The 19,023-nt window shown below is 48.4% G+C and overlaps 1 protein-coding gene and 1 non-coding gene across 12 annotated transcripts in view; both read right to left on the bottom strand.

Moving 5' to 3' along the window:
• Nav1 (neuron navigator 1) overlaps positions 1-19,023 on the bottom strand; it is a 255,035-nt gene that overhangs the window by 197,161 nt on the left and 38,851 nt on the right. The window lies entirely within an intron of this gene.
• On the bottom strand, positions 17,818-17,889 carry Trnav-gac. The gene has a single exon. It is a non-coding gene; the product is annotated as a tRNA-Val (tRNA).

The raw sequence follows: 19,023 nt of genomic DNA, 5'->3' as shown, positions 1-19,023 counted from the left end.
TTTTTTAACCCTCCCTCTTTTATGTTTTGATGCCGAGGAGCAAGCCGGGGCCTGCATATGCTAGGCAAGTGCTCTACCACTGAACTACAACCCCAGTGCTTGCACCTTTAAAAAAAAAAATTAATTTTAGTATGGCATGGTGGCACATGCCTGTCATCTTAGTGGCTCGAGATGCTGAGGCAGGAGGATCTCAAGTTCAAAGCCAGTCTCAGCAACTTCGCAAGGCCCTAAGCAACACAGTGAGACCCCATTTCTAATAAAATATAAAAAAGGGCTTGGGATGTGGCTCAAGGGTTAAGTACCCCTGGGCTCAATCCCCAGTACACACACACACACACAAAAAAAGTTAATTTTAAAGTTAAGTTTAGATTTACAAAAAATGTTGCAAAGATAGTACAGACTTCCCATCTGTCCTTCACCCAGTTTCCCCTCATGGTAGAATTAACACCGGCACATGACTAGCAATCAAACTGTGGGATTTCTTTGGAGTTCACCAATTTTTCCTCTATTGCCCCATGACATTTAGCTTCCCTCCACTTTTTTAAATTATAAGCTTCCTTCGCCTGTCTCCACCAGGAGAAAAGAAGGTACTTGGGTAATTGTCCACCCTGGTTCGGAGAAGGAAACTCTGCGCAGGGCAGAGACAGGCATAAATGGAAGGGAAAGTCCTGGAGAAAGTGAGCCAAGGGGAGGCTCATTTAGTTTCACCTTCCACCTGGAGATTGTCACTTGGGAGATTTTCTTGGCCCCCTCCTTGGGGATCCCTCCTACAGCAGTCACTCCATGGTACAAAGGCTTTCGGGGATGCCTGTGAGATCTGTGTCCCCAGAGCCCTAAGAATGAGGTGACCAGAGTCACAGAAGAGCTGCTCTTCCTCAGATCATTCCCCCTAGAACAACCTGTCCTGTGCTGCCCTGTGATTCAGAGCCCAGAACTCGGCCTGTGACTTTAAGATCCAGCCCCTATTTTTGAGCACATAGCACTTCATAAACAGCAGGGAACGAGAAGCCGAGATGAGACTGTATCTCAGCAGAATTGTTTCCAAATAAAGTGTTGTTTCTTTCCCCCTCATACTATCCCTGGAGATGCCTATGGTGCTGCTTAAATATCTTTCCACTAAATATCTTTCCTTGTTTATGACACAGACACCCCCCCTCCTCCCTGTCCCTTAGCCTGGTCTCTTTTATAGCAATGACGTGAGTGGTGCTGAACAGGAACCAGAGCAGGCTCCAGGAAGCCGGCTTGGTGGCTCCCCCTCCTAGTCAGAGGGGCTCATGACAAAGCCTTTGGTTTCTTAGAGACGCGAGAGTCATGGAGAGAAGCTCTGGGACCTGAGCATGGGAGTGGGCCCTGGGTCCTGGGGTCGGTTGGCGGGCTGCCGTGGACACAGAGCTCCAGGGCATCCATCCTCCTGTCCCAAGCATGGCTCCGGAGCCCATGAAACTCTCAACACATTCATTTTGTGCCCCATGGTTTACGAGGGGCACAGGGAACTGGAATTGCTTCCGGAACAGGGGGTGGAGGGAGAGCCAGCCAGGGAGAGGTTAATGGATTAGGGTGACTCTATCCCGGAGTGAGGGTCAAGGGGAGGCTGGCTAATGGGCTTTGCAGATACAAAGCCTTTGTTCCCCATTCCCACCAAAAACAGGGCCTCGGAAAGGGGAGTCTCCTTCTAACCATTAAAATCGGGGTTGGACAGGAGAAAATGACAAGCGGAAGATCTGGATGACCCTGAATCACGTGAGACAAGGAGTCAGGGATCTGCTGAGGGCTTGGGGATCTTCTGTAGGATTCTGCTTCCTGGGGGCTTCCTGATGGCCACCTAAGTCCAGGGTGCTGACTGGCAGGGGAGGGGTGACTGCCGCCAGCAAGCAGAGAGGGGACCTTACTCTTCCTTGTGTGTTAAGTGGAACCAACAAAGGCCATGACCCTGTGATCATTTCCTGATGAAGAGTGAATCTCTCCTCATCCCACTACCTCCTCAGTCATGGTCATCTGTCCAAGGCAGGGAACAACATGATGACCTCTGTAAGACTTGACCAGCTTCAGGATCAGCCCCGGACAGGACAGCTCTGTCCTCTCACCTACCCTATCCCTGTACTGAAGAATCAGACTCCCGGTGGCTGGAATCCAACCAAGCTGAAATGCCACTGCCTTCACAGATCACAAAATGGTAGCATGGTGCCTGCCCTCACCCATGGCTCTTATTTCCATGACCTTGGCTCCTTCTAGGAGATGGAAAAGGTATTTTATAGGTGATGAACTTGAAGTTCAGAGCGTGTGAGAAACAGTCCCAGTCACAGAGCTGCCTGGAACAACTCAGGTCCTTCTTATTTCTCACCAGGATCTTGTTCTCCTGGCCCCACCTTGGCCAGTCAAATCACACCATTTCTGCACTGAGGCTGGAGGACCTGGTCAAATAGTGGATCTGACCATGAACCTCCCATGGAGTAAAATCAACCTCCTTGGGGGCCCTCTAAGACTGTCTAGAATCCCTGCGTCTCCGGGCCTTCTCTCCAGCCCTCTCTACCTCAAACTTCAGTCTCAACTTCTGAACAGGTTATCACTTATTCACATGCCACCAGGCTTCAGACCCTCTTAAACCAGTGTTTATGCATCCTCAGGTTCCCCTTGGATGTCATCCCTTCCAGGAAGGCCTCCTTGACCTTCCATGAGCTGCTGAGTGGCCTTAGTGTACTCTGCACTGGGGCCTTGCTCGTGACGTATCCTGAGCTGCTCTCCAAAACCTCCTGCTTGGAGAGCACTTGGCTTTGAACCGTTGGCTCCTGGGCCCACACCGGGCACAGACTGGACAGTCAATATATGAGGGAGGTGCAGGACGACTCCTGGACTCCTCGGCGCCTGCAGGTGGGTTTGCTCCCGCTCCCCTCCCTCTGCTCTCTCCAGGGCCCTGGGTGGAGTCAGGCAGGAGATGGCCCAGCTTGAAGGGGACACGACAGCCTGACCTCATCTCACTCAGCCAGGACGCCACAAGGCCAGGAGGAGGACCTGAAGCCTGAGTGGCAAGGAAACAGATCAGGAAATCATCCCTGCGAAACAGGAAGAGGGTGGAGCGTGGGTGCAAGCTTCCTGAGGAGGGGGAGGGAGGAAACCTGGCCGTCCCCTGGTGCTGGACATGGCTGTGGGATCAACCCAGCTTGGACCTCAGCCAAGTGGAGCAGGGGCTCTGCAGCCTGCAGGAAGGTGTCTTTGCGGAGTGTCTCCTCAGGCACTAACCAGAGGGCCCTGGAGGCACGTTAGGAGGTTACTTGATAGTCTGCGGTTTGCACAGTGAGCCCTGACCAGGAAGCCCCCACTCAAAACAGTAGAGCCAGCTGGGAGGCCTTCCTGATGGGAGGGGGAGTGTGGGGAGCTGTCTGGCCAGGTGTGTGTGGATCCTGGAAGATACCGGGTGCTCTGGGAGGGTGGGCTGCAGGAAACCTACAACACCCCTCTCATCTTCGCTGATTCTCCTCCTTGTTCTAAACCTCTCATCGTGAGGTCACCTCCTGGGACTGGGCGTCGCTCAGCGTTAGAGCACTTGCCTGGTGTGTGGGAGGCCCTGGATTTAACCCCCAGCACCATAAAAAACAAAAATGAGTTCACTTCCTCAGTGGTCATTTCCCTCTGCCCTTATGCTGGACCAGTGTTCCCATTGTGTCCCCCTTGCTGAAACCCACTTGTTCTGTATCTTCCACCTGAGCTGAGAGCTCTATTGGGGCAGGGACTGTATTTTCTTCACCATTTTCTCTCCTACAGTCTGTGTATAGTGTCGATGTTCAATAAATGTGACTGAGCCAGGTGTGGCGGTGCACGCCTATAATCCCAGCCACTTGGGAGGCTGAGGTTAGAGGGTTGCAAGTTTGAGGCCAGCCTCAGCAATTTAATGAGACCCTGTCTCAAAATAAATTTTAAAAAGAGCTGGGGATGTAGGTCAGAGATAGAGCATCTCTGGGTTCCATCCCCAGTACTGCATAAAAAAGTCAAAATATTAAAAATAAGTGTGTGGGGAGCTCAGTGGTAGAGCACTTGCCTGGTATGTGTGGGGCACTGGGTTTGATCCTCAGCACCACATAAAAATAAAGGTACTGTGTCCACCTACAGCTAAAAAAAATTTTTAAAAAAATAAGAGTGGTTGTGGGGCTGGGGCTGTAGCTCAGTGGCAGAGTACTTGTGAGGTATGTGTGAGGCATTGGGTTCAATCCCTAGCACCACATAAAAATAAACAAAATGAAGGCATGCTGTCCATCTACAACTACAAAAAATATTTAAAAATATTAAAAAAATATATCCCCAGCCCTTCACATCAGGGTCAGGGTACCCCAACGGAGGGAAGATAGTCTCTGTCATCAGGAAGCTCTTTGGAAGCTGGAAGGTACATGAAGAGGTATTCATGGCAGTTTCCTAGCCTGATGGGAAAGATGGGGCTCACAAGGGAGACAGAGGCTTCAAGAGATGTAATAACGACAGCTGCCACTCATGGGTCGTTCACCTGTGTCAGGCATTGCTGCCAGCATTTCACTGTATCGGCTGATTTCATTTTCGTAAAACTGCGTGAGACAGACAAAGGCATTGTTCTCATTTAATAGGTGGGAAAACGGAGGCAGAGCAAGGTGAAGGCGCTGGCCTTAATCAGGCTGCTGAGAAGGGGGAAGGGTAATGGTCAAGCACAGGCTGCGGGTTGCAGAGCCTGTTTTCCCAACCACTGCCGATGGCATGCAGGTACAGGTGATTTGCATAACTGCTGAGGCAGTCCCTAAGGTGCCAGCCGGAGCCAGTGGATGAGTGTCCTAGAGAGGAGAGTGCTGGTTCTGGGGGGATGTGGCTCAGTGGAGGAGAAAGAGAAGGACACACATAAGCGATGACGGAGACAGTTTTCAACTTTGCCAAAGAGCAGTGGGAAGGAATTTCTTCCTCCTTCCCTTGGTTGGAAGACAGTGGCCATGCTGGAGGGCCAGGCTCTGATCCTGAGTCTAACCCCTCAGATCAGCCTCCTGGCTGTGACAGTGCGTACAGCTGCTCCAGCCTGTTTCTTCCCAGTCCCCAACCCGTCCCCCAAATTCATCAAAAGCCTGATATGGTTTGGAGATGAGGGATCTGCTGACTGGATATGACCCTCTTGGCACTTGGGAGAGGGAGCCAGAGAATGGAGCAGGGAGGGCAGGTGGGGCCTCTGTAGTTATTGAGAAAGCTTCAGTGGGATGGAAGAGTTTCATTGATTAGGAGAAGAGAAGCAAAAAGTGTTTGGTTTGAAGTGTGAGTCAGGACAAGTTGCCTTAAATGACTCGTGCATGTCCTTACAAACCACCTTGCCTTTGACTGCTGTTTAGCCTTGAACACTGTCCCTCCACCCATGGACTTCCCCATACAGAAGACTCACATATTCCCTGCTCAGCGTTCCTTTTCCCAGGCTGGCCCTCTAGGTCAGCCTCACAATCCCTGAAGCAGAGAGGGCGCAGTGAACTGCAGAAGGGCGCCGGCTCTTCCCCTGGGCCTCCTTCAGGCTGGGACCCTGCTGATTTCAGCAGGTCCCCGTGCTGGACAGCTCCCAGCCCGCCAGTTCCAGGGTGTAGGCGTCCCACTGCTCTGCCTCAGGGCTCTGCCAGGCAAGGTTGGCTGAAGAAAGGGCCAGCCCCCCTCCCTGCTGCCCCTCGCTCACCTTGCCTTACTCTACAGTCATGTAGAGAGAAGCCACTTCTGCTTCCCAAGGGACAATGCCCACTTCCTGGACTGGGCCCGAGGACTCCATCTGGGTTCTGCCAACAGTCTGTACTACTCTGCCTCTGCCTCTGGCTACTGGCCTTGGGTGCCCTCACAGCCCTCTCTACAAGCTCATGCTCCCTTCCTGTAGCCTCCTATGGAACTTTCTACAAGCTTTGCACTCTAGCCTCACCTCCTCCTCTGCCTTCTCCTATGTCATCCTGAGACTCCAAACCTGCCTTGACTGGGAGGCTCCGAAGTGAACCAAGGAGGCAGAAATGAACCCTTGCCTGCATGAGGCACATCTCCAGCATGGGGCTAAGAGCCACCCTGGCCCAGAATGGCCCTGGGAGCCACAGATGGGGCTGGGAAGCAACATTCCCCCCACCCACTGTCAGACTCCTTGACTCTGCTCTTGGCAGGAGCTGCTTTTAGGACCTCCTGGGGCACTAGGCCTGTTCCCACCTGCACTGATGACATTCCCTCTGCCCTGACCCTCAGCACCTGCAGTCAATGTCTTGACACCTGCTCTTAACTCGTTACCTTGCCAGTGAGCCTTCTGGGGTCCCAGGCCCATCCAGGCTCCCTGCAGCTACAGCTGAAGCAAAGGCAGACAGGACAGTCTACGAGGAGGGAATGGCTCTGAGTTGGGGAGGAGTCTGCACTGAGACCACTGGCCAGCCCCAATCTGTTAGGGGGAGACAGACTATGTACTCAGACACAGGCTAAACCGTCTCCTTCCCAGTGGTATCAGTGGAGATAATGACAAAGAAACAGGCAAATGACAACAAATTTGGTGCAGGCCCAGGACACAGACTATCAGAGAATACTGAGAAGAGGAAGAGAATGGGGCCAGCAGAGAAAGGCCGCTGACACCAGGGTAAACGCTTGGTTCTGGATTTGGTTCTGCCATCCTCTGACTCATCTGTCGTCTAGCCACTGCCCCAGGGCCTGACTAATTGGAGGAAAGTTAAATAGGGCCAAAGAAAACAGGGGTGGGTATTACAGAGCCCCAGGTTCCCGGGGCTGGGAGGGAGAGCAGATGTCTTAATTTGTGGGCTGCATTAGCCTCCCCTCGGGGAGAGGAAGTTGTCTCTAGCCTGGATGGATTGAGACCTGAGGACCAAAGTGCTCCCCCAGCCACCTGCTGACAAGCTCGTGGGGCTGATGGATGAAGGAGGGCTACTGCTGGAGTCAGGCTGGACAGGGAAAGGCATCCATCACCCGAGACCTCCTAAAGCCAGAGAAGGGCAGCTCTGATTGGATACCCCTTTCCCCACCCCACACCCCAGCCTCCTGGTTGCTGTTCCCACTCAGCTCCAGATGTTTAGACATTTCCACCTTCCAGGTGGGCACAGTGCCTGGGATCATTTAAGGCAGGCCTTGGGGAGGTTCTTGATGATGGGGACCTTGTGCAGGTTAGACAATGTCCACAGAGGTGCCTAGAATCAAGAAGAGGGAATAAGAAAATGTGACTAGGAGGAGCCATGGCCCCAAACTGAGGATGGCAGCATCTGAGAGTGACAGAAGGGGACCACCCGCTGTATTCCAGTTACTCCTACACTCGTTCCTGCTCTGACAGGTAGTCTGAGCTGGGAGGTAAGGGGTGGGTCCTCATCCCATTGGTGATGAGGCCTCCTGTCCCTTCCTACAAGGTGCTTCCATTTTGCTACCTGGACCTCAAAACCTGTGCTTTCCTCACATTCTTTGTAGGGTACGACTGGTCAGCTCAACCCTAGCTACTCTCTGTGTTCATCCTTTAGAGCACAATCTGAAGACTACCTCCTCCAGGAAGCCTCTGGGTGAGGTCACTCATCCTTCAATTCCTGACCTCCCCTCTCACTCCCATTCTATGGCTAACTCAACAAGGGGTGGAGGACAGAGCACCACCTGGAAACCAGGAGACCCTGTTAGAGTCACAGTACTACCACCTGGCTGTGTGGCTCTAGGAAAACTGCTTGCACTGTCTAGGTCTATTTTACCACCAACAAAATGAGGAATAGAGCTAGGAGCTCTCAGACTCCAGTGTGGGCCTCCAAAGTGATGAAGAGCCTTTGTCGCCTGGCACCACCCTTTGCAGTAGACTGTGAGCTTTTTCAGGCAGGGACTGTGTGTCTTTCCCTCAAACTCTGGTTGAGGATTGTGTTTGCTCTTGTTGGTTCCAGGAAGAGTTGCTGATGGCAAGTGGGAGGATGTGTGTGCTCACTGAAGGCAGAGAGAGCAGAGGCAGACAGCTGTGAGAACATGAAGGCCCAAACCAAGAGAGGAGAGCTGGTCCATCCCACCCAGGTGGGGCAGCGTCTACACCTCAGGAGGCCTGCTTTGGAAGAGCGGAGGGTGGGAGGTTGAGAGGGGGTAGAGGAGGCCCCATTGCAGACTGTCTTCGCATTGCTTACATTACACGGGCCCTCCGCACCAAAGACACTGCCAAGCTCTGCCTTGGATTGTTCCAGATGCAGGGCAGTGGTCCCCCATCTGAAAGATAGCAATTTTGACACCTGGGGTCAAAGAAGAGCCTGCAACCAAGAGCTAGGTGTGGGGTGGCTCTCTTGTCACTGGTTGCAGTCATTCTCGGAGGCCATATCTCTTCCCTCCCCTGCCCTGTGACTCAGCTTTCTCACCTTTTCAGACCCCTGGGGGGCTAAGGGGAGGATGCCGCTGAGAAGGAGCAGATGCTCTTGGGAGGGAGAAGCAGGAAGAAGGGATTCACAGGGCCAGAAGGAGATGTCGCACACAGGGTGGGGTCCAGGCTGGGCTGTGGGGCTCCTACTCAGAGAGCCCGCTTGGCAGACTGCAGAGCTGCAGAGATTTGCATATATCTGCATACATTTACACATACTTATTTTCTGTCCCAGAGCCAACCTAGCTCCCCACACCCTTTCTGTCTGTACTAGGCCTGCTGGGCTCCTGCAACAGGCAGGACCAATCCCTGGCTGGACCAATACCAGCCAGGGCCACTCAAGTTCAGCTGAGCCCAGGGCAGGGGGCCTGAGTCAGAGAGATTGGGCAAACAGCACTTTCCCTGCTCACCTTTGAACAAAGAGACTCTCTAGGCCCATATGTCCATATCAGACCAAAGTCATAGCTGAGCAGCGACTTAACTACTATAGCCTCCCTCCTCGGCCTCTTCTCTACCAGACGACCCTATTGTACATTAAGAGTGATAAGAAGATCAGAGTGCAAAGGGCCAGGAATGGGCAGGGAACACAGTAGCTCCCAATCAACCCTCACTCTCATAGAACTGACTATGAAGAACAAAGGCCGTGGGGTAGATGGTGTTAAGGACCCAAGAAAACAAAGCCAGCAGAGGGGTGGGAGAGTCAGGTGGGGTGAAGTGGCTGTTAGGAAGACAAATCCCTATCTGCAAACTTCCATGAGTCAGGCCTGGAATTGGTAGGCGCAGTTGGCTCTCCTGGTGCCTAGCTCTGACTCCTGGCGTCCCCATCCATCAAATAGCAGCTTCCCCTGCAGCCCCTCCTCGGCTGGGCATGGGCTCAGTTTCATGCATCACTAACACCTGTGTCAAAAAAAGCAAGGCAGAAGGTGCCAGGGACCAGGAAGTTGGGGATTGACTGGGAATGTTTTGGGGAGATGTAAATGTTCTTAATTATGATTGTGGTGGTAGTTAAACAACTGTATTCACTTGTTGAAAACTCATTAAATTTCATTATACCTCAATAAAGCTGCCCCCTCTCTCTCCATACACACACACACACACACACACACACACACACTAGCTAGGGATTACCTAGCTAGAGAAATCTTAGTGTGGGATAGAGAGGTCGTGTGGGGCCTTGGGGAGGGTGCAGGCCTTGCAGTCAGGGGGACCTGATTACACTTCCTCTCCCACTCTTTATTAGCAGCAGGGTGTTAGGTGCTTACTAACCGCATTCCTCCTCCAAACTCACTTTCTGGATCTGTGACATGGAGGCAATAATGACTTCCTTACTGAGTAGTGGTGAGGATCAAGCTATACAACCTATCTTCAGGACCATCCCATAATATATGCTGTATTTCTTCCTTTAAGAGGTGTCTTTTAATTCATTTACCCAGTTATTAATTGGGTTATTTGGGGGGGGGGGTTGATGTTAGGTTTTTAGAGTTCTTTACATATTCTGGATATTCTGTTAGAATAGTAGCTAGCAAAGATTGTCTCCCATTCTGTAGGTCTCTCTTCACATTCCTAATTGTTTCCTTTGCTGTGCAGAAGCTTCTTCATTTGACGCCATTCCTTTTATTAACTCTTGGCATTATTTCCTGAGCTTTAAGGGGCCTGTTGAGAAAGTCGTTGCCTGTTCTTAGCTAGATGCTCAGAGCTGTACGCTTTCCTCTTAGAATGGGCCTCCTAGTGTTCTGCTATTTTGTATCACTGTTCTCATCTGAGTCTAAGAATTTTGAAATTTCTTCTCTGATTTCATTCCGAGTTACTAACCAAAATCAAGGTACAGATGTCAATTTCCTTCTCCTTCCCCTATCTGTAAAATTTCTCCATTTTTAACTGTTTCCACTGGAGGTTAATGGGTCCTCTGAGCTAAAAAGGTTTATATTTTTATTTAGTTAAAGAAATACTGAGTTTGGGCTATGACTGTCGCTCAGTGACAGAGCACGTGCCCGGCAAGCATGAGACACAGGGCTTGATCCCCAGCACGGCTGAGTTTGAATAGACTTTATTTTTTCCCCATGAATTGAAATAAATTTGTATACAATGAAATTCATTGTTTTAAGGCGTACCATCAATGTATTGTTTTCTAGTGTACTCACAAAATTGTGCAACCATCACTACTCCCTAATTTCAAAACATCTCACCATCCCCCCCAAAACCCATACCTAATAGTAATCACCTCCTAGTTCCCCTGCCCCAGCCCCTGGCAAATGCAAATTTATTTTCTGTCTCTATGTTTGCCCGTTCTAAAAATTCACATCAATGGAATCAATTCAATGCAGCCCTTTGTGTGTGGCTTCTCTCACGTGGCATATTTTCAAGGTTCACCATGTTGGAGCCTGTGTCAGGACTTCAGTTCCTTTTCATGGATGAATAATATACCATTGTAGGAACATACTACCACATGAACATGACTGTTCATCAGTCATTGGGTTATTTCCACGTTTTTGGCTATTATGAAAATTGTTGCTATGAACATTTGTGTAAAAGTTTCTGTACAGACATATGTCTTCAATTCTCCTGGGTACATACCTAGAACTGGAATTTCTGGGCCAAATCATATTTTTATGTTTTAAGAAGTGCCAGCTCAGGCTGGGGTTTTGGATTAATGGTAAAGCACTTGCCTTGCATGTGTGAGGTACTGGGTTTGAGGTACTCAGCACCATATAAAATAAATAAATAAAGATATTATGACCATCTACAACTAAAAAAATATTTAAAAAAAAAAGTGCCAGCCCAACCTGGCTCAGTGGCGTGCATCTGTAATCCCAACAGCTCAGGAGGCTGAGCCAGGAGGATCGCGAGTTCAAAGCCAGCCTCAGCAAAAAGCGAGGTGCTAAGCAACTCAGTAAGACCCTGTCTCTAAATAAAATACAAAATAGGGCTGGGGATGTGGCTCAGTGGTAAGCATTTCTGGGTTCAATCCCCAGTACCAAAAAAAGGTGGGGGGGGGGGCAAAATGTTTCCAAAGAGACTGCACCATTTTACATTCCCATTAGTTATATAGGAAGGTTCCAGTTTTCCCACCTTCTTGCTAATGTTTCTTATTGTCTGTCTTTCTGATAATAGCCATCAACGTGGGTGAGAAGTGGTGTTCCATGTTTAGATCTACATTTCCCTGTTGACTAATGATGTTGAGCATCTCTTCATGTGACTGTTTGCCATTTGTGTATATTCTTTGGAGAAATGTCTATTCAAATCTTTTGTCTATTTTTAAATTGAGTTTATGTGTCTTTCTGTTGTTTAATTTTAAGAATTCTTTGTATTCTCTGGATATTAGACCCTTTTTAGACATCTGATTCACCAATATTATACCATCCTACAGGTCGTCTATTCACTTACTTGATAGTGTCATTTAAAAAACAAGCATTTAAAAAAATGTGGTAGAATACACATAACATAAAATTACCATCTTACTCATTCTTAGATGTATAGTTCAATGGTGCCATGAACTGAATTGTGTGTCCCCCACCTTCCAAATTTAAACGTTGAAAGTCTATCCCAAAATGTGAATGTATTTGGCATAGGGCCTTAAAGAATATAGCCAAGGGCTGGGGATGTGGCTCAAGCGGTAGCGCGCTCGCCTGGCATGTGTGCGGCCCGGGTTCGATCCTCAGCACCACATACAAACAAAGATGTTGTGTTCGCCGATAACTAAAAAATAAATATTAAAAAAATTCTCTCTCTCTCTCTCTAAAAAAAAAAAAAAAAAAGAATATAGCCAAGATGGGTGGGGTCTTAAACCAAAAGGGCTGGTGTTTTTATAAGAAGAGAAAGAACTATCAGGGATCCTCCTCCCTGGTGCTTGCCTGCACAGAGAAAAGGCCACTTGAGAACCCAGTGAGAGGCTGCCCTCTGCAAGCCAGGAAGAAGAGGTCTCACCAGACACCAACCTTGTCATCCTAATCTTGGATTTTCAGAACTGTGAGAAACTGTTTTTAGAACAGTGAGAAAAAAAAAAAATTAAGCCACCTAGACTTTGACACTTTGTTATGGCAGTCCGGCAGATGAACGCAAATGGTATTAAGTACGTTCACACTGTTCTGCAACCATTACTACCATCGATCTTCAAAATTTTTTTCACCTTGCAAAACTTAAACTGTGTACCTGTTATGGTTTGGATGTGAGGTGTCCCCCAAAAGCTCACGTGTGAGACAATGCCAGAAGTTTTAGAGGACAAGTGATTGGATTTTGAGAGTCTTAACCCAATCAGTGAATTAATCCCTGATGGGATTAACTGAGTGGTGACTAGAGGCAGGTGGGCTGTGACTGGAGGAAGTGGTTAATTGGGGAGTGGCTTTGGGTATATGTTTGTATCTGGAATGTGGACTCTCTCTCTCTGCTTCCTGATATGAGCTGCTACCCTCTGCCACGCTCTCCCGCCATGATGTTCAGCCTAACCTTGAGCCCCAAGGAATGGAGCCGGCCTTCTATGGACTAAGACCTCTGGAACTGTGAGCCCTCAAATAAACTTTTCCTCCTTCTGGTCAGATCCTTTAGTCGCAGCAGTGAAAAAGCTGACTAAAACACTACCCATTAAAAAATAACTCCCTCTCCACCCCCAGCCCCTGGCAACTACCATTCTACTTTCTTTCTGTAGGAATCAAACTACAGGAACTCAGAAAAGTGGAATTATACAGTATTTGGCTTTTCGTAGCCATTTATTGACTTATCAAGTTCTTATTTCACATAGCACATCATCAAGATTTATGTGTGTTAGAGCATGTGTCAGAATTTCCTTCTTTTTAAGGCTGAATAATATTCCATTGTATGTATCTACCACACTGTGTTGATCCATCCATCTGTTGATGGACACTTGAGTTGTTTCCACTTTGGGGCTATTGTGAATACTGCTGCTATGAACATGGTACACAAATATCTCAAAATTCTGCTTTCAATCCTTTTGGGTGTATACCCAGAAATGGAATTGCTGGATCATATGGTGATTCTATTTTTAATTTGTTGAGGAAGCATTGTACTGTTTTCCAAATGATTGCACCAATTTACATTCCTGCAACAGAGTCCAAGAGTTTTGTTCCAATTTCTCCACATCCTTGCCAAAATTTTATTTTCTGTGGGGTTTTTTTGGGGGAGAGGTTATTGTTTGTTTTGCTTTTTCACAGTTTTAAGGATGAAACCCAGAGCTTCATGTATGGTAGGCAAGGGCTCTGTCATTGAGCTACAGCCCCCAAACTTTTCCATGTTTTTGATAATGGCCATCCTATTAGTTTGAGATTAAAAAAAAAAATTATTTTTCCCTAGCCCTGCCTCCCTCGGTGTGAATTAGCATCCACATGTGGCAGAAGGGAGTGAAGGGAGGGGAGTGGGTATGGGGGTAAAAAGATAGTAGAATGCATCAGACATTATTACCCTATGTGCATATGTGATTACATGACTGGTGTGATTCTACATCATGTACGATTGGAAGAATGAGAGGTTATACTCCATTTATGTATGATGTGTCAAAAAGCGTTCTACTGTCATGTGTAACTAATTAGAACAACAACAACAAAAAGGAACCCTCAGGCCCTCTTGGGAGTGTTACAAAAGAGATAGCTTATGTATTAGTCTCTGATTTGGGGCTTGTTCATTATGAGCAAGTCTGGAAAAGATAAAATTTTACTAATCAGAAAAAAAAAGCAAAAACACCACCAACAACAAAAAACAACTCTTTTTATTTTGGGGTACTGGGGGTCAAACCCAGGGCCTCATGCATGCCAGGCAAGTGCTCTACCACTGAGCCTCATCCTTAACCCATCATCCTATTGGTTTGTATCTCATTTGGGTTTGATTTGCACATCCCTAATAATTAGTGATGTTGAATGTCTTGTCATATGTTTGTTGGCTGTTAATATATATTTTTTGAAGAAATGGCTATTCAAGTGTCATTTGCCCTTTCCTGCTTTTTTAGTACTGGGGATTGCACTCTGAGCCTTGCATATGCTAGGCAAATGCTCTACCACTGAGATACATCCCAGCCCTCATTTTCTTTATAGTGTCTTTTGAAACCCAATCTCTTAACTTTGATGAAGCCTAATTGGTCTATTTTTTTTCCCTTGGTGTTTGTGAATGAAGAACTTCTCAGAGCCTTTCCTATGTTAATGTAGATCAGGATTCCAAAAGACAGATGGATTTCACTGCATTTCCAAAACTTAGCTGTCAATAATAACCTATCTCTGTGCCTCCCCCCACCATCCTATTCCTCCTCGCAGAATATCTTGCAAAAAGCCACAGAACACGCTGAGATTTCCTGCTTTAAGAATTTTCAGTACTCTATAAAAAGCCCTCCACGGAGGAGGCATCCCAAATACAGAATCCTAAAACCAGGAGAGAACCAGCCTAAGGTCTGATGTGAAATCAGATCCCTAGGACAACTATTCAAACAGGAACCCAAGACAGAAAGCATCTGTCTCATCAGTCTTATGTGGGACAGGGGCTGGGTAAAGCCACCTTAGTTACTTACTTCTAGGTTAAGGGTTTTAGGCCTTTTTCTCGCTCTTGTGAGGCCTTGGTTTGGAAATGCAGAGGCTCTTCTCCCCTTCTGTGGGATGCCAGGATCTGGGTTCTCTGCCAGCCGCTAGTCAAGACCTTTACTGCTCTCCCTCATGTCTGCTCCAGATTCTGTCCAGACACCTGTCTCTGGATGACTCAGGAGCAGATTAGTGAACGGTCCAGCATCCAGCAGCCCTTGGTGGAGCATCTGGACTATCCCAGCCTGTCGTCTGGACAGACAGGCTAGGCCCTGGGCAGTTTCTGCAGACTCAGAGGAAATTCTAGAAATAGGCTTGGGAGGGCTCTGCTGCATACAAGCACATCCCAGGCTGGGTTGGCTGCTGAACTAGCAGCTGTGTTCCAGGCCTCAGTTTACCCAGATGGCAACAAGAGTTCAATGCCCAAAGATTATGCAAATTTTGGGGGGGAGGGTACCAGGGATTGAACCCAAGGGTGCTTAACCACTAAGCCAAATCCCCAGCCCTTTTTATCTTTTATTTTGAGACAGGGTCTCTGTAGGTTGCTTATAGCCTCATTAAATTGCTGAGGCTGGCTTCAAACCTTCAATCCTTCTGCCTCAACCTCCCAAGTTGCTGGGATTACAGGTATGCACCACTACACTCCGCCACAAACTTTTTTCTTTGTTTTAGGTCAGGATTCCAAAAGACAGATGGATTACACTGCATTTCCAAAACTTAGCTGTCAATAATAATCTATTTCTGTACCTCCTGCAACCATCTTATCCCTCCTCGAAGAATATCTTGCACACACATCTCAGGTATTCTCTTGTCACATAGGAAGACCAAAGGGAAGATTCCTTTCCGTTTGCTCTATCCCAACACATTATGACTCCAGAGAGTTAAAGGGTCACAATTCATCTTCATTCTTAGTTCGGTTTACTGTTTTCCTCTCTATGCAGTTTTATCTCCTAAGAAAGCATGAGATGTGCAGACTCTTAAAACATGGTAACATGGACAGAGCAAGGTTTTAAAGCCTCACAGACATGGATTTGAGACCAGAGTCTTCTGAGTGCTGGATGTTTGACCTTGGACAACTTACATAACCTTTCTGAACCTTATTTTTTTAAATCACACTTAAAATGGAAATATTGATAAACAGGAAAGATCTGGCACACACTGGAGGTTCAATAAATGCTATTTTCCTTCTCAAATTGTATTGTACAGAAGATCATCGTTGGTAATGGGATTTCTCTATTACAAAGTATCTTGGAGATTATCTAATTGGACTGTAATTTTTCAGAGAAGGAATCTAGAGCGCAGAGAGATTAAGTGACTTGCTGAAGGACACACTGCAAAGTGGGTTTGCTAAATCCAAGTCCCTCGGGGCAGTTCAGAACCTCTTCCCCAGGCACGGACACCACTGCTTATTAGGCTGTTTATTTCCATGCTTAAACTGGATGCTCAAATTTTGACTATGGGAGGTGAGATTAGTCATGATAATAGAAGGCTGGGGATTTATACAGTTGCTCAAGGGAGCAAGCAACTTAAACAGTGTCTTACTCATTTCCATAGGTTCCCTGGGCAGAAGAGAGGAGCGAGAGGATTTAGAAGGCCAGAGGTCACCCATTGAGTCTGAGCAGAACCATGCCAAGGGTCCCACGTGCTGCCCTCTCTCCCAGAGCCTCTGCCAGCCTCAGCAGCCTTCCTCACCCCTTTCCTTTGGCTCTGAGGCTCCAGCAGGGAAGGAGTTAATGCCAACCTCTGCTGGCCTCTGCAGGTGCTGCTCTTGAGAGAAAGCTCCTTAGCAGAGTCTGCAGATAATGGGAGCAGAAGAGATAACGAGCGTTCTGTCTTAATTGCAGACGGAAAACAGGGTCGGCTTGTTGGAGGGCTTGGACAATTAACACAGCTGGGGCGCAGGGGTTGATGAGCCCTGGATGGGGCCTTGCCCCTGCTGTCTCCTCGCCGACAAGCACAGCGATCAGGGCTATTATACCCATGCAGCGGGCTGGCGCCGCGGGAGCCGGCCAAGGCACACAAAGAAATCAGCCAGGCAGGGAGCAGGCCCAGAAGCCACCAAATGGGCTGAGCCCAAGGGGGTACAGAGCCACAGTGCTTGGTCTTGTTTACGCACTGAGCTGTCAGAGGATGGGCTAAGACCCACAATGCCAGGTGTTGGCCCAGGTCTTAGGACATGGCAGGGGTCGCTGAGAGATTTTGCACAGTCTCCTGAGGCTGGGGGAATTGGCAGCAGCATGAAGAGCTAAGACCAGAAAGTGGCAGTGAGTCTAGACATCAGAAAGGCAGCAGTTGGCTCGGGCTTGTGGAAGGGTGTCACAGCCGGCAGATCTGCAGTCAGCAAGCCAGGGCGATTGACCTACCTGGAACTAGACCTCAGCACTTTCCTTAATGAAGGTCACTGTGTTGTCCTAATCTCTCAATCCCAGGGACACGTCTCCTCAGGCTGGCTGACCTCTCTGACACACTGGACACTGCAGGGTAAAGCTGAACTTCCTGGCTCTGTGGTGTCTGGCAGTCCTGCCACTTGTCCTCACACCCACTCCTCAGGGCTCCGGCCTGTTCCTGTGGGAGCAGGCTAGCTGTTCCTGCAGCCCTGCATCAGCTGGGCTTCTGCCAACAAGGAACTGGTACCCCCTGGAAGGTGAGAGGAAGGGAGAGCTCTCTCTTCCCTTTTCAAAGAAGTGTCTCAGCAGGATCGAAGACTCCCTGGTGGCCCCAACCCCTCCCAGGCGGGCCCTTTGTGGTTCCAGATCCACAGGACCCAGGTCTCTGCACAGTTGTGATGGCCACTTCCTCCTTGTTGGGTTCTTCAGCTCTTCTCTCTCTGGTGTAGCCAGTTGCCTGCATCAAAGCTCCTCTTGTAAAACTGTGAAGTGGCTTCTAATAAGACGCATATGACCACAGGACCCTCCAAGACTCTTCTGCTGTCCATCTCTTAATCATGATGGTTCTCTTCTTGTTTTTTTTTTTTTTTTGGTTTTTTGGCAGTGCTAGGGATTGAACCCAGGGCCTCATGCATGTCAGGCAAGTGCTGTACCACTGAGCTACATCACCAAACGTTTTTATTTATTTTATTTTGAGACAGAGTCTCACTAGATTGCCCAGGCTGGCCTCAGATGTGCAATCCTCCTGCCTTAGTCTCCCAAGTTGCTGGGATCACAGGTGTGTACCACCAGCTCGGATCTTTTTGAATTCTTAAAGCCCTCTCAAGGAGCTTTACGTTTTTAACTATCAATTCTATGTGATGACTCCCAAATCTGTCTCTCTGCCTTTAACTTCTCTGCTGAGATACTTATCCATCTGGCATCCTCACCGGGCTGTTTCCAGATGCTCCAAACTCTACATGTCCAAAGCCAAACTCGTATTCTTTCTTCCTTTCTCAAAATCTGAGACTGTTTCCTTAGTTGGCGCTACAGAGCCAAGTGGCTGTGCTCTTTCTTGCTCCCTCATCCACCCAGTCCTGTGAATCTTGTCTCCTAAGCATCTCTCAGATTCACCCCTGCAATTCACCTCCACCATCTCTGTCTATGCTCAACTCACCCGAGCCAAAATGAAAACTTGCTGGCTGTTGTCTTTCTGCATTGACCGTCTCAGGCTCATCACTCAGAAATGCCAATCTAACCATATCACTTCATGCTTAAAAGCTTTAAGGGTTAGCAGAGCAAACAATTCTCCCTATGATCTGGTCTCCTTCCACTTCCCTACCTCCACTGACTTCTCTGGTTTTATCAGACCATCACACCTGCCCACAATGAGCAGCCTCAGCTTGCTGTTCAATGTCTTTTTCCCAGCTGTTTTCCCCTGGGGAGTGTCCTCGACACTAGCTTCCATAGAGAAATCTGCGTATCTGCAAAGTTTGCTTCAAAGAAGGTGCTCCTGCTCCTCCCCATACATCCCAGGTAGGGTGGCAAACCCACCTCCTTCAAGCCTCCAGAATATCTCAACATCTCCCACTGAAGTACTTCAACATGATATTTGATCTTCACATACATCTCTCTCCTCTGCCAGGCTTTGAGCTCTTTGAAAACCAAACCAGTGGCTGGAGAGGCTGAGGCAGGAGGATTGGAGGTATAAAACCAGCTTCAGCCACTTAGTGAGGTCCTAAAGCAACTCAGCACGACCCCGTCTCTAAATAAAATATTAAAAACGGCTGGGGGTGTGGCTCAGTGGTTAAGCACCACTGGGTTC

Source organism: Marmota marmota, unplaced genomic scaffold (genome assembly GCF_001458135.2).
Source record: "Marmota marmota marmota unplaced genomic scaffold, marMar, whole genome shotgun sequence".
NCBI lineage: Eukaryota > Metazoa > Chordata > Mammalia > Rodentia > Sciuridae > Marmota > Marmota marmota.
The sequence above is the reverse complement of the archived record's forward strand: the minus strand, read 5'-3'. Positions and strand labels throughout refer to the sequence as shown.